Source organism: Typopeltis vanoorti, chromosome 9, assembly GCF_054136105.1.
Source record: "Typopeltis vanoorti isolate ZY-2024b chromosome 9, IOZ_Tvanoo_1.0, whole genome shotgun sequence".
Lineage (NCBI taxonomy): Eukaryota > Metazoa > Arthropoda > Arachnida > Uropygi > Thelyphonidae > Typopeltis > Typopeltis vanoorti.
Genome location: NC_143557.1, coordinates 4,941,026 through 4,955,249, shown reverse-complemented (window position 1 = coordinate 4,955,249; position 14,224 = coordinate 4,941,026). Strand labels below are relative to the sequence as shown.

At 35.1% G+C, this 14,224-nt stretch overlaps 1 protein-coding gene across 1 annotated transcript in view; it reads left to right on the top strand.

The window, feature by feature from the left end:
* eIF3l (eukaryotic translation initiation factor 3 subunit l) overlaps positions 1 to 14,224 on the top strand; it is a 310,545-nt gene that overhangs the window by 220,745 nt on the left and 75,576 nt on the right. The gene's annotated exons all lie outside the window — the stretch shown is intronic.

The following is a 14,224-nucleotide window of genomic DNA, read 5'->3' as shown; positions in this document are numbered from 1 at the left end:
AATTTTATTACGTTTTACAAGCTCACTAAATGAAAGAACACAAAAAAACCCAACCAACTTGATATCAATCACATAACACACTGACAAATGTCCTCCTCTCAGCTCCAATACATGACATCAATAGCTGAATCCTACAATGTGACCTTATTGGCCCATTGCCAAAACAAGATGACACCTGATTGACTCTAAAAACACTCATGCTCATTGGCTACATTGAAATGATGGAAAGCTACTTCATATCAACCTAAGCAAGTTGTGCTTCTTTTTTATGGTTATTTGGCTATAACTTTTCATAGAATACAGATAATTGAACAAACTTTGTTGCATTACATTCTTGATTAAATTATCTTTCCATTGATATATAATTTTATGGTATTACACCAAAACAAAAGGGGTGTGAGCCATCAAACCTCAAAAATACACTTTTCCAAAAGGTTTCCACAATTTTGGCCACTAGTATAGTTCCACATATAAGCATGAATGGTTATGTAAAGAAAGGCTGAAGCTTTACTTCATAGATCTCATCATAATTGAAATGGCTGTCTCCCTATTCCAAAAGTGTGGGAAATTGTTATCCTTAAATCTATTCAATAATTCATCTGTATATTTTAATTTACATTTTAATTTTAATTCCAGCCCAGTAGTTTTTAATTAACTGACAATATACATAAAGGGATTCTAATTTAAGCATATGCACTACTTTTTTGTTAGTTGTACTGATGATGATGTCTTATGATACTTCTTCTTCCTAACATGGATTTTAGGCCAGGTGACCTGTTCCAGTCTCATGCTATCTCTTTCTTGGTCTTCTAATTCTTTTTTCCAGTTATTTTAATATTTGTATAATATTTTCAGTAGTCTGCTGTTGTTCATTTGATTTAAATATTCTATCCAGTTTTGTTTATACTGCCTTATGTAGTAATTAAGTAATTAATTGATGTTATTTCAGATGAGCATTTCCCATGGAAATATTTGTAGAATATACATACTGCAGAAACCATACATCTGTGTGAAAGTGGGGGAGTTGGTAAGGGATGGAGCATTGATACAGAGGAGAGCAATTATCATTGATAATTGCTCTTCTCGGTATCGCGCGACTCAAAGATAAAAGCAAGCCAACAATTTTTGAATTGAAATGCTAATTCTCTTCATCCGAATCCCGTAACATCTGCAACTGTCATAACGACACTCACTATATATTTCTTAGTTTTAACACATTCACGACGGGGTGTCGTTTATCGTTCCGACAGAACTTCTCATTACCTGCGGGTTCAACTCACACAAAGTTTCAACCCTTGGTTGATTTTTATTGCTACTTGTTTGCGTTTGAGCTGGCAGAGGAACTCACACAAGCATTATATGGCATGTTTCAATTCATTGTAGAAATTTATTTGAAGTTAGCATTTGTGATCTGTCATAATGACATCAAGAATTCAAATGCAATCCAACAAACACTTATTTCATATAATTGAAAAATTGGACAATAGTTTTTAGTTAGATACTGTGTTTTTGGAGTTTATACAGCATAGTTTCAGTGAGAGGGGAATGTGATTCATTAGTTAGCAGCGTTTTTATTTCAGCTATCTCTAATTGCACTATTTGTTGAGAAATGTATTACACAAGGTACAGATGCTTATGCAGTCTAATAAAAACGCTGCTAACTAATGAACCACATTCCCCTCTCACTGAAACTATGCTGTATAAACTCAGCAAAACCATACGTTGCACCAAAAACACAGTATCCAACTAAAAACTAATGTCCAATTTCTCAGTTATATGAAATAAGTGTTTGTTGGATTGCATTTGAATTCTTGATGTCATTATGACAGATCACAAATGAATAAAACTACTTGTTTTTTTTTTTTTGCACCTGCAGTATAATGGTTGTTGGGGAGGGCATGTTGTTACCACGGGGAGCGAGTTACTATCACCTCGACGTGAACATGTGTAAAAATTTTTTGTGTGCGAGGTAAATGCAAAACTTTTTAATGTCTTTTTTCATAAAGTAAAATCAGGGGTGTGAGTTATACGCGAGGGCAAGTTATATTCGAGGAAATACGGTAAGCATTTCGCCGACAAGTTGACATCCTTCTGCTGCTTGCCCTGCTCAGCTGACGTCCATGGCGAGTTAAAATGCATAAATATTTTTCTCACTGCCGTTTTTTTTTTTTTTTTTTTTTTTTCAAACCACTATCATTAAAATCAATTTTACACTGAATAATATTCTAAATTTATATATAAATAAATATTATTTATAAAATTATAAATAATTAAATTATTTATAAATATATATTCTCGTAAAAGGCTTAGCCTTTGGTTATGCATTTTTTACTAAATAATTTAAGGAAATTACAACGTCAACTAGGATATACATTAAAATAAATTTTAATATACTTCAGTATTTCGGCAACATCACGTTGCCATTTGCAAGAAACTTAAGAACAAGACGTGCACGCAGGCACAACAAAACAGTAAGTGAGGAAGAATCGGGGGGGGGGGGGGGCAGATCCCCCCAGTACATTATAAGTTTACTTCAATTTACGAATATTGAGCTAGGAACATAACACCTTTGTAAAATGAAGCCACCTTGTATATACATATATGTGGAAAGTGTGCTGCTTGATTACAGTGTATATAATTCTTCATAGAAAATTGTATTCTTGTTTAAATCCTATGCCCAAACATAAGCCTAATTATGGATTTACTGGGGTCCAGAATCAGAAATGATGATAAATGTGAAGATGAATTAAAAGGATAGTCATGGGGGGGGGACGCTATGTTAAACTTGAGAAAAATTATAAATGATAGAGGTGTGAGTAAGGCCACAAAAGTTAGAATGTCAAAGCAATGGTATTTCCTGTAGTGATGTATGGATGCGAAAGCTGGATTGTTAAGAAGAAAGGCGGAAAGCAAATTGATTTATTTGAATTATGGGTGTGGAGGAGACTAGTAAGAATCCCATGGGCTGCAAGAATGACCAGTAAGAAGATTTCAGAGAATATAAAGAAAGAATGCTCCTTGTAGATGATGATTGCAAAAAAAAAAAAAAAGTTGATGTACTTTGGACATATTATGCGAGCTAATGAATCATTGGAAAAGGCATAGGCTGAGTGTGATGGAGCCTTTGTTCACAGGATCACCAAGAGTTGAAAACAATTAGATGGCACATAGTCTGCTTGTATCTGGAGAATGTTGACTTCGCATCAGTTGCCTAAGTGTCCCATACTGCAAATACATTATGGGAAGGGTCACCACCTAGACTGGTTTCGACCTTTATTGAAATCTCATCAGTGGAAGCAGACTGGAAAGGTTAAACCAATAGCAGAAGCATATATTTTCCATATACATGTAAAAAAAAAAGGAATAATTCCTGTCAAATATATAACAATTCATTTTCACATGGGAGGAGGTTTAAATGTTCATTTTACACACACATCTCTCTCCTACACACAAAAGGCAGAAGATCCTAAGCAAACAAATGCTATGTGTGGGCAGGATCAGGATTGCAGATTGTAGTCTTTTGGAAATGCTTGAGGCAGAAGGAATGAAAGATGACTGGGATTAGCAGGTTTAGTGAGTATGTAGTCTGACTGTAAAGGGATGTTGAGCAGCTGTTGCTCAAGTTCCTGCACATCTGGCTGAAATGGGAGGCATAATGGATGCAAATTTTGTTGAACAATGGCCATGGAAATATCTGTAGAAAAGACACAGTGCAGAAACTGATCTTCTATGGCAGTGGTGTTCAACCTTTTTTACTACACGAGCTACTTTTCTATAAAAAGTTATTTGGCAATCTACTCTCTTATCATCATTGTCAAATTCCTGCCATATACCCTCAAGGGGTGTACAGGATATGATAGTACTACATGAAAAAAATTACATCATTACTAACTTCCTATCTACAATTTTCCTCCAAATCAGTCTGTTTACTTGTCAAGACTCCAACATTATCAGATCTTATATTTCTATCGTCGAAGGCACTTTGTACTGCATCAATTCACCTATATCTTGGCCTTCCTCTGGGTCATTTTGCTGCCAACCTTGCAGTGAACACTTGTTTTGCTAATCTTTCTTCGCCCATTCTGTTAAAGTGACCATACCACCTGAGATTAGCTCTGCTAACGCATTCCTGGATGTTGACAATGTCAAGTTCTTTCCTAATATCCTCGTTTTTAATATGATATTGCTATTGATGCCATTTGTTCGCGCCTATAATCTTTCTCAGGACTCTCATATCTGCAATCTCTAGTCTTTGGTCAAGTGTTTTACTTCTGACCCAGCTCTCAGATCAATAAGTTAAAACTGGTTTGAACACTGTCTTGTATACAGCTAATTTAGTGTTCTGAATAATTTCTTTCTTATTCCATATGAATTTATTCAATTGACTTCCCACCATACCAGCTTTGCTGATTCTGTTGTCTATTTCTATATGTAATTTACCATCTTCAGTAAAAATCGTGCCTAAGTAGCTGAAATGTTTCACTTGTTCCACAGGTTCTCCATTCACAACACAGTTGACATTTTCAATGATTCTGCCTATTTTCATTGTCTTTGTCTTTTTATTGCTGACCTTCATACCATATCTATTACAACAGCTATTCAGTTTAGTCAGAGAATCTTGCAGACTTGTAGCAGATTTATTTAGAAGTATAACATCATCCGCATAAAGCAAAGAGCTGACATTAACATCTGCAATTTTGATATCATGTTTAATACTACTTTCCTTCATAATGTGATCCATATAGATAATGCATATCAGAGGGGATAATGTACATCCTTGTCTCACACCAGATTTAACATTAAATTATCTTCCTGTACTTTCTTCAATTCTAACTGCTGACTTACAACTCAAATAAAGACTAAGTATTGCTTGATATAATGCCCCACTGACACCATCGATACAAAATTAATAACGGAAAATAATTCCTTAAACGATGTAAGATGGCCCAGGTTATTCCAACCTATTGTAAAATAAAAGAAGTTTTTAGGTCCCCAAAAGCTCATCGGATCTACTTCAAAGCTAGTAAGTCTCTTTTAAATAATCAGCTACACGAAGATAAAAAATCTCTTGCCCTCTTAAATAGAGAAATTATGGATATAAAAAATGCTGTGGAATCTGTTTTGACGGTTGAAACTTTTACTACTGTAATGTGCATATCTTCGAGTTCTTACTTAAAGGTCTTTAATGATTCTCATGACAAGCTAAAACTCAAATTTGAATCACTGGTCAGCATACCTAGATCCAGTAATAATACAGTTGATATAGATAAAGTAGTTATAAATGTTTCCGGACGTCCACTAACAGACTGTGAATGTTTTGTTTTATCAAAAGGACATGATTTCGCTGTTACGCCAAATAAAATGCCAATTATTGATTTTTTTCGTAACATAGACAGGGGTATTCGATCCTTATCCCAAAAAACAGCCAACAGGTTACGTTTTGAATTCTTTTTCATGCCATGCTTCCTCGTCCTAATCTTTCTTACTCTCAGTTTAAAGCATTGAAATCACTGAATAACAACAATAATTTAATTATTACGAAAGCTGATAAGGGGAGGGCTGTAGTGATTCAAGATAGGAAGGAATATGAGAGAAAAATGTCTCTTTTACTTCGCAACTATTCAACTTATCGGCCTCTTACATCGGATCCTACCTGGAGTCAATTGAAGAGACTTAATTCTCTTATAGATAATGCATCTACATAGAATGAAGATCAAAAGAAAAAACTTAAGACCTTCTTCAGTCGTCCACCTAGATTGTATGGTCTTCCATAAATTCATAAATCAGGCATTCCGTTAAGACCAGTCGTAGATTGTATAGGTTGCCCCACTTACAAAATCTCAAAATTTTTATCAAATTTACTCTCCTCTTCAACTAGAAGAACTGATACTTATATAAAAAATACTTTGGATTTCAAAAATAAAATTTCAGATCTTCATTTGGACGTTTCTGATATCACGATCAGTTTAGATGTTGTTTCTTTATTTACAAATGTGCCTCTTTCGGAAAGTATTGAATTACTACAACAGGAATTTCCTTCAGACATTGTAAACTTATTTGATTTTGTAATAAATTCTGGTTATTTTCCTTTAAAAATAAGTTGTATCAACAAATTGAACAACGTATCTTTGACAACATTTCTCCCAGACCTACTCATTGGTTCAGATATGATGACATTTTTGCTGCATGGAATGGCTCTTCAGATGAACTTCAACAATTTCTCACTAAGTTAAACGCATTTCATCCTAGGATCAAGTTTACCCTAGAAGTAGAATCAAATAAGCAGTTAGCCTTTTTAGATCTTCTAATTCTTTGCCAATCAGATGGTAACCTACATTTCTCAGGTTATAGAAAGAAGACTCGTACAGGCCATTATATCCATGCGGAATCTCATCACCATCCCAGTCAAAAGGCAGGAACTATTAAAACACTGGTTCATCGGGCCCACTCCTTTTGTTCTACAGACGATCTTTTACAGAAAGAACTACAATATATAACTTCTTCCTTTCTATCTAATGGTTATAAGAATTGCTTCCTTAAAAGAACTTTGAGTAGTTTTAATATGTCTTCCTCTTCAAACACAGAAGAAATAACGCACATTACTATCCGTTATGTACAAGGCATCAGTGAACGTATAGCAAAAGTTTTATAACCACTGAATATTTTTGTTGCCTTTCGACCGTTTAGAAATCCCAGTCAAAAGGCAGGAACTATTAAAACACTGGTTCATCGGGCCCACTCCTTTTGTTCTTCAGACGATCTTTTACAGAAAGAACTACAATATATAACTTCTTCCTTTCTATCTAATGGTTATAAGAATTGCTTCCTTAAAAGAACTTTGAGTAGTTTTAATATGTCTTCCTCTTCAAACACAGAAGAAATAACACGCATTACTATCCTTTATGTACAAGGCATCAGTGAACGTATAGCAAAAGTTTTAAAACCACTGAATATTTTTGTTGCCTTTCGACCGTTTAGAAAAATCTCCACCTTTCTCACTTCTCCTAAGGACAAGCTTCCACATCTTAATCATCCAGGTGTCTACCAGATTCCGTGCTCTTGTGGATTATCTTATTTCGGACAAACGGGAAGATTCGGTTAGAAGAACACCAATCTTATATTGAATACTTTAAACCTGAAAAGTCTGGATTTGCAGAACATGCCATCTTCATTAGACACAGAGTTCATTGGAGAAAGACAAGAGTTCTTCACAAAAGTCAGTTTCTCATGGAACGCCTTTATAAAGAAACATGTGAAACTCTACTTCATTCTCCTAACTTAAACAGATCTGATGGCTTACGTCTATCCCCTTTATGGGAGATAGTACTTTACAAATCAGCTAATCTTTCTTAACTTTTTATTGTATCGATTTTTTTTTATTTATTTATTTATTTATTTATTTTTTTTAATTTTTAGGAAAGTTATTGGCCTTTTTAGTTATCTTACACCAGCTACTTAGGTGGCACTTTTTTGGAATTGTCAGTTATTGTTTAATTTGAGCTTAACGTACTGAAGATGCCTGTGACACACACAGGCGAAAATTATACTATTAAATAATCTTTGTACGTGAGTTTTTCCGTTATTAATTTTGTATCGATATGTCTACTCACGGTATACCTCTTTTAAAACCCATTGACACCATATAATTGTAACATATTGAATAGATTCTCTCTTAGCACCTTGTCATATGCCTTTTCCAAATCGACAAAACTTAAATACAGATCTCTGTTATATTCCCATGCTTTTTCGACTATTTGTCGTAAAGTGAAGATCTGATCCAGATAGCCTCTATTTGGCCTGAAACCAGCTTGTTCTTTACCAAGCTTTTCTTTCACAATTTTTCTCAACCGTTTCTCAAGTATACTTGCATAGATCTTGCCAGGAACACTCAGTAGGGAAATTCCTCTGTAATTCTCACATGCAGTTTTATTTCCCTTTTTATATATGGGTACTATGATAGACCTACTCTAATCATCAGGAATTCGTCCCTCTGTCCAGGCTTTCTGAACTATGCAGTGCAGCCACTGTAAAACTCTTATACCAACAAACTTCAGTATTTCTGGTCGAATATCATCTACTCCTGCTGCCTTTCCACATTTCAAGCCTTTGATGACTTTTTCTACTTCAAATATGGATATGTATTCCTGACTGCATGTCTGGTCAGTGTTTTTTACCACTGTGCTGTCATCGCTGCTTGTTTCATTTAGCAGTTTTTCAAAGTAATTACTCCATACTTCAAGGATATCTTTTTCTCCCGTTTTCATGTAACCTTTATCATCTCTAACTCCTTTTACCGCACTCTTTCCTCCATTCCTAAGCTTCTTCAACAACCTCCAGAATATTTTGCCACCTTCTTGATATTTTTTTTCTATATTCTTGCCAAAGTCCTTCCATGACTTTTGTTTAGCTAGTTTTACACAGTGTTTATCGTTCTTGCATTTGTCTCTGTATTCTCTAAGAGCACAAGCTGACTTATTTGACAGGAACTTTTGATATGCTTTCTTCATTTCCTTCACTGCCTCTTTAACTTCCTGTGTCCACAAGGATTTTTTTATCCTTGCAGACAACCTCACCACATGCCTCCCTGGCAGAATCAATCAATGTTTTCTTCAGAGTTTGCCACTGAATTTCCAAGGTTTTGTTCCTGTCCTCAAACTCTTTCATTTTTTTTTCAATAATCTTTGTGTATTTTAGTCTGCAGTTCACATCTGAGAGCTGTTCAACTTTTATTCGCTTTAAAACTTTCTTACGTGTTATTCTTTTCAATATGAAATTCAATTTTATCCTGCTCAAGACTAAATAGTGATCACTTCCAATTTCAAATCCTCTGTACACTCTGGTATCCTGCACCAGGGAGAAAACATCACTATCAACAATAACATAGTCAATGAGACATTTCTTATTCCTTGCCTCTTCTCTCCATGTGAATTTGTGCACATTTTTATGTTGGAACATGGTGTTAGTAATAACCAATCCATGTCCTGAGCAGAAATCCAACAGATATTTGCCATTATTATTAGCTTTGCTCTTTTCTCCAAATTTTCCCAAAATATTTTTGTATGTCTGACAATCATTTCCTACTCTGCTATTTAGATCCCCAACAAGGACCAACTTTTCCTTTTTCATTGTGTCAGTTGCTTTTTCTAAAGCCTCAAAAAATTCCTCCACTTCTACCTTAGTAGAACCTTCTGTGGGACCATAGGCACAAATAAGTCTTATTGTCCAGTTCCCCATTCTCATATTTGCCCACATTACTCTACTTGAGACTGACTGCCATTCAAGAAGATTAGCCTTGTATTTTGTGTTGAATACTATGGCTACTCCTTCTTTTCCTTGATTGTCATTGCCTGAATATAACATTTTGTATTTATTGCTCAGAAAGATCTCACCAGTTTTTGTCTTTTTTGTTTCAGTCACCCCTATTATGTCAATTTGGTACTTATCTAATTCCTCAGCTAGCTCCATTTCTTTGCCATTCAGGCTTCTTATGTTGATAGTACCAATCTTTAACTCTGGCAATGTTGAGTTGGGGTTTGTTTTCAGATTTGTTCCATTAGCTGACTTTTCGCTGTTCGCCGTGGTTCCCTGGCGAAAACAACGGGGGCCTTGTTTAACCGGGTGATGCCCAAGCTGGCATGAAATTTTGTCATGTCGTACCATCATTTTTTATTTTGGTTTAACCAATAAGAATACAATTTGGTCAGCCAAATCCCAAATTGCCAGCTCATCCTCGTTCGTTCAGTATCCAGGTAGATACCCAACAGGGTGCACCACGACAAGGTGAGGATTGGACATTAGGTCAGAAGCCCTGTTCGGTTCTCCACATTCCTTTAAAACGCTATGTGGAGGTCTCCTCTCAGTTATACAGCTTTGATACATCTCAGTTATTCGGCGATCTACTCTCTTATATAGATCACATCATTCCCCCAACCTGATATCTGATTAAGCACAAATAAACAACTAAAAAGAAAATACACAACTAAAAACTTTGTGTATTTAAAAATTTATTTATCGCTTTTAATACAACAACAAAAAAAAAAAAAATTTGAATAAAATAATTATTTCTCTATTTTGGAAAACCAAAGGTGGAAAAAATAAAAGCAGATTGATTACAAACTCACAAGTTATAGGAAATGCTGGTTGGTTTAAAAAAAAAAAAAAAAGAAGTTAATGTGAAATTTTGCATTGTTTGGACCTCACAATATTTTCATAGTCTAGTTGATATGAAGAAGTGGCTAATCACAGACAATCATCCAGATGATCATTTGTAATTTGGTTTCTTAATTGATTTTTTATGACAGTCATATTTGAAAAAGCGGATTCTGACAAGTATGTCGATCCAAAACACGACAGAATTTTTCGCACGATATCAGGTAATATTGGGAATTTTTCATGTGCATACTTCCAAATGACTTCGTTGTTTATTGATTTTAAATGTAAACTATTCTGAATGTTTATTATCTCAAGTTCTACTTCAGTTTGGTTTATATCAAACAGCCCATTAATTTTATTTGAAATTTCTGTGATGTTCAAGTTTTCTTGAAATGGATTATTGATAAAAGATACAATCATTTCAGTTTTATTAAAATCTTTAAATCTTGAATTTATTTCTTCCTCAGCTAATTCTATTTCACAAATAAATTCTTTTAAATCATAGCGAAGCATTTCTTGATTTTGTTCAAAAAATTTTAATAAATATGGGAGATGTCTAAATTCGCAGTCATTTATATTTTATTTAATAAAAGTAAGTATTGTTGGAAAGTTTTTATTGAACTTAACATGTTAATTAAACTTTTATCTGTACCTTGTAACTCTAAATTTAAATTGCTTAATTTTGTACAGAAAGCTACTAAAAATGATAAGTGTAACAACCATCTTTTATCACTCAATTGTGGATAAATATCTCCTTTTTCACCAAGAAAATTTTTTATATTGTTAATTAATACAAGAAATCTTTCTAAAAATTGACTTCTGCTGAGCCAGCGAACATTATTGTACAACAGAAGTTCCCTATCATCTGCCTGTAATTTAAATAACCTCCATTGCAGGGCTTTTCCTTGAACAGAATTTACAATTTTAAATGTAATATCCAAAACATCTTTTGTGTTTAATCTTTTACTACACAGTACTTGTTGGGGAATAATACAGTGGTACGTTAAAAAATCTGGATATTTGTCATCATTTTTACATAATGAAATCAAGCCCCTGATTTATTACCTATCATTTCAGGAGCACCATCTTGTGTCCATTATGATACCACTGTATCATAATGGACACAAGTTTAAAAAGTGGAAGTTTGTGTTGTTTCACAAATTCATCAAATGCCGAAAAAATGTCTTCTCCCCTAGTCCTTCCCAATAATGGTATAATTTTCAAAAGCTCTTCTTTATTTGAATAATCTTGAAATGCCATGCGAATAAATACCATTAACTGAGCAATATCAGTGAAGTCGTTTGATTCATCAAATTGTAATGAAAACACGATGCACTGGTGAATATCTGACATTAACCTGGCCTGGATGCTTTTCTCCGGCAATTGGAACCTTGTCTGCGGCCTAGAAGTAGTCTCTCTCTCTCTCTCTCTCTCTCTAGCGACGTCTCAAACCGAGTATCTCCTTTCTGGAAGCTGGAAAATCCTCTCTCAAGCAACGTGGATACCGTCAGTCTCTCTCTCTTATGGTGACTTTGGATCGGGCAGCCTTCTCTCTGACAGCAATTCTGGAACCAGGATCCCTTCTGCTTGCTTCAGGCCCTTTTTATTAGGCCTCCTCTGGGATCTCGCATGAAGATTGGCAACCCCCAAAGAATCGGTATGAGTCTTTCATCTTAAGTTTCAAGTTCGGCATGCCTTTTGTTCTCCTCAGTCTTTTTCTGACTGACTTCGAGGATGTTTACACTTAGAGCCCGCAAGCCTTTCTCATACATACAAGTTTCAATAACAATCTTTCTAATGCCGCCATGTACAGCTTCGGCGACAAAAACATTGTCTTTGTTTTTAACACTGTAACATATTATTAAAGCAGTATATACGGTTAGCTTCAAAAGAGTTATTTACAAAAACATCTAATACAAACTATACCGAGACAAACAAAGTTTATTTTTTTAGTATGCTGAGTACATTACAATATTCACATGGGACTTAACCTAAGTAAAAAATTGATGTAATATGTTTTGGAATATTTAATATTTAGGCTACAATCGAGTTTTTACACTTTGCTTATAATCGTATTCACTCGGCTCGCTGTTTGACTTCCACTGATCCAAATTAATTCATTCACCCTGACTTATAAGAAAATTACTGATTTGATAATTTTAACGAAAAATAAATAAACAATAGCAATACACTTAAAGCGGATTAAAAATAATACAAAATAATGATAAATAAAATATGTTTTCAGTTTTAATTAAATTTGTAAGTAAGGAGGAATACACAAGAGATTGACCAAAAATCGCTCTGCGATCGCGATTGACGGGTTGAACACCCCTGTTCTATGGGAAAGTGACTGAGGAGAGTCTGTAAGAGGGGTGTTATTAATCAACCAGACTGTCTTTTTCTGAACAACATCAAGAATTTTTAAGAAGAGCTTAGGTACACCACACCAAACATGAGAGCAGTATTCTAACGTTGGTCGAATTTATACAGAGTAAGTAACTGTTCCCCAGCAAAGTACTGTCTTGAGCAGAAAAGGATACCAAGTTTTTTTGGAAGCTGGTGATGCTATGGAACTGATATGATTGTGCCAAGCTGAAGAGAGTGTAAGAAAAGTGTCATTAATCAGTTGGACTATTCTCTTCTGAACTGGATCAAGAATTTTTAGGGAGATCTTAGATGCATCTCCCAACCACGAGAGCAGTATTTCAATGTTAATCATATTTATACAGAGTAATTGTTCTGCAGAGAAGTACCATCTTGAGCAGGAAAGGATACCAAGTTTTTTAGAAGCTGATGATTCTATAGAAGTGATACGATTGTGCCAGGAAAGGTTTGGCGTAAGAGTCAGTCCAAGAAGAGAGGTTTGGTCTTGAATGTTGAGCTGAGCATTATCAAAAGTGGGGAAGATCTGAAGTCTTTTATGAAAAAACAATCAAAACTGCTTTTTTTGAAGCTTTGAAGTTGATTAAGTTGCTTTCACTTCAATCAGATATACTGTGGAGATCAGTGTCAGGGCACTTATTACAAATGATCTTGAAGTTTGAGATGTTTGAGTACTTCTGACTTGCCATATGAGTAGGATGAGTAGAGTGTATGCCATCATCAGCAAAACTATCAATAGTTTTAGAGTCAGTGAGAGCAGGTCATTTATATAAATCAGGAAGAGGTTGGGTGAGAACACAGGATCCTGAGGGACACTGGCATTGACAGGATTGTCTAAAGAGAGAACATTGCCCACCATTACATATAGGGATTAATTTGAAAGAAAACTGGTGATCCATGTACACAAGGATGAAGGCAGTCCAAATGATAACTTGTTGTGAAACCCTTGATGCTAGACCTTATGAAAAGCCTTAGATGTCAAGAGCAATGGCATAGAGTTCTCCAAACCTTTCCATGGAATGGATCCAAAGGAATCCTTACTGGTGGTCACTAATTAGATAGCAGTTCTTAAGGGGGTTGAAGAAATTGACTGTTGATAACCTTCTCCATTACTTTAGACAAAACTGATAGGTGAGCAGTAGGTCGATAGCTTGATGGTAGACATTTATCTTCCTTTTTTGGAACTGGGTGTATGAGCTTTCTTCCATGCTGAAGGGAGGACCAGCTGAGTACAGTTTGGGGAATAGATGAAAGAGAACAGGTGTTAGTTCAGGAGCCCATCTCTTGAGCACAATGGTTGGGATTTCATCAAGTCTGGCTGCCTTTGTGGTATTCAAATTATTCAGTATTCTTCTGATGTCTTTCTGGTAGAAGGTCCCAGTAGGCATGAGAATCAATGTTCTAGGCAAAGGAAGAGGTAATTTGCTATGGGCATCTATGTAGGAGTTGGAAGAGAAAAATGAAGCCAAGAGATCGGCTTTATCTTTAGATGATATTACAATGCAACTGTTAGAGTGAGGTAGAGGAAGTAGCACAGATGGATAAAATTGCACCCAACAGCTTTGGTGAGGAACCAGAAGGCATGATTGCTAGTGGCATACAAACAGCCAGTTTTACACATTTATCCTTTTTGAATTTAAACTTTGTCCTTTTAATAATGGTTTTACAAGTGTGGCAGACAACTGTTCAC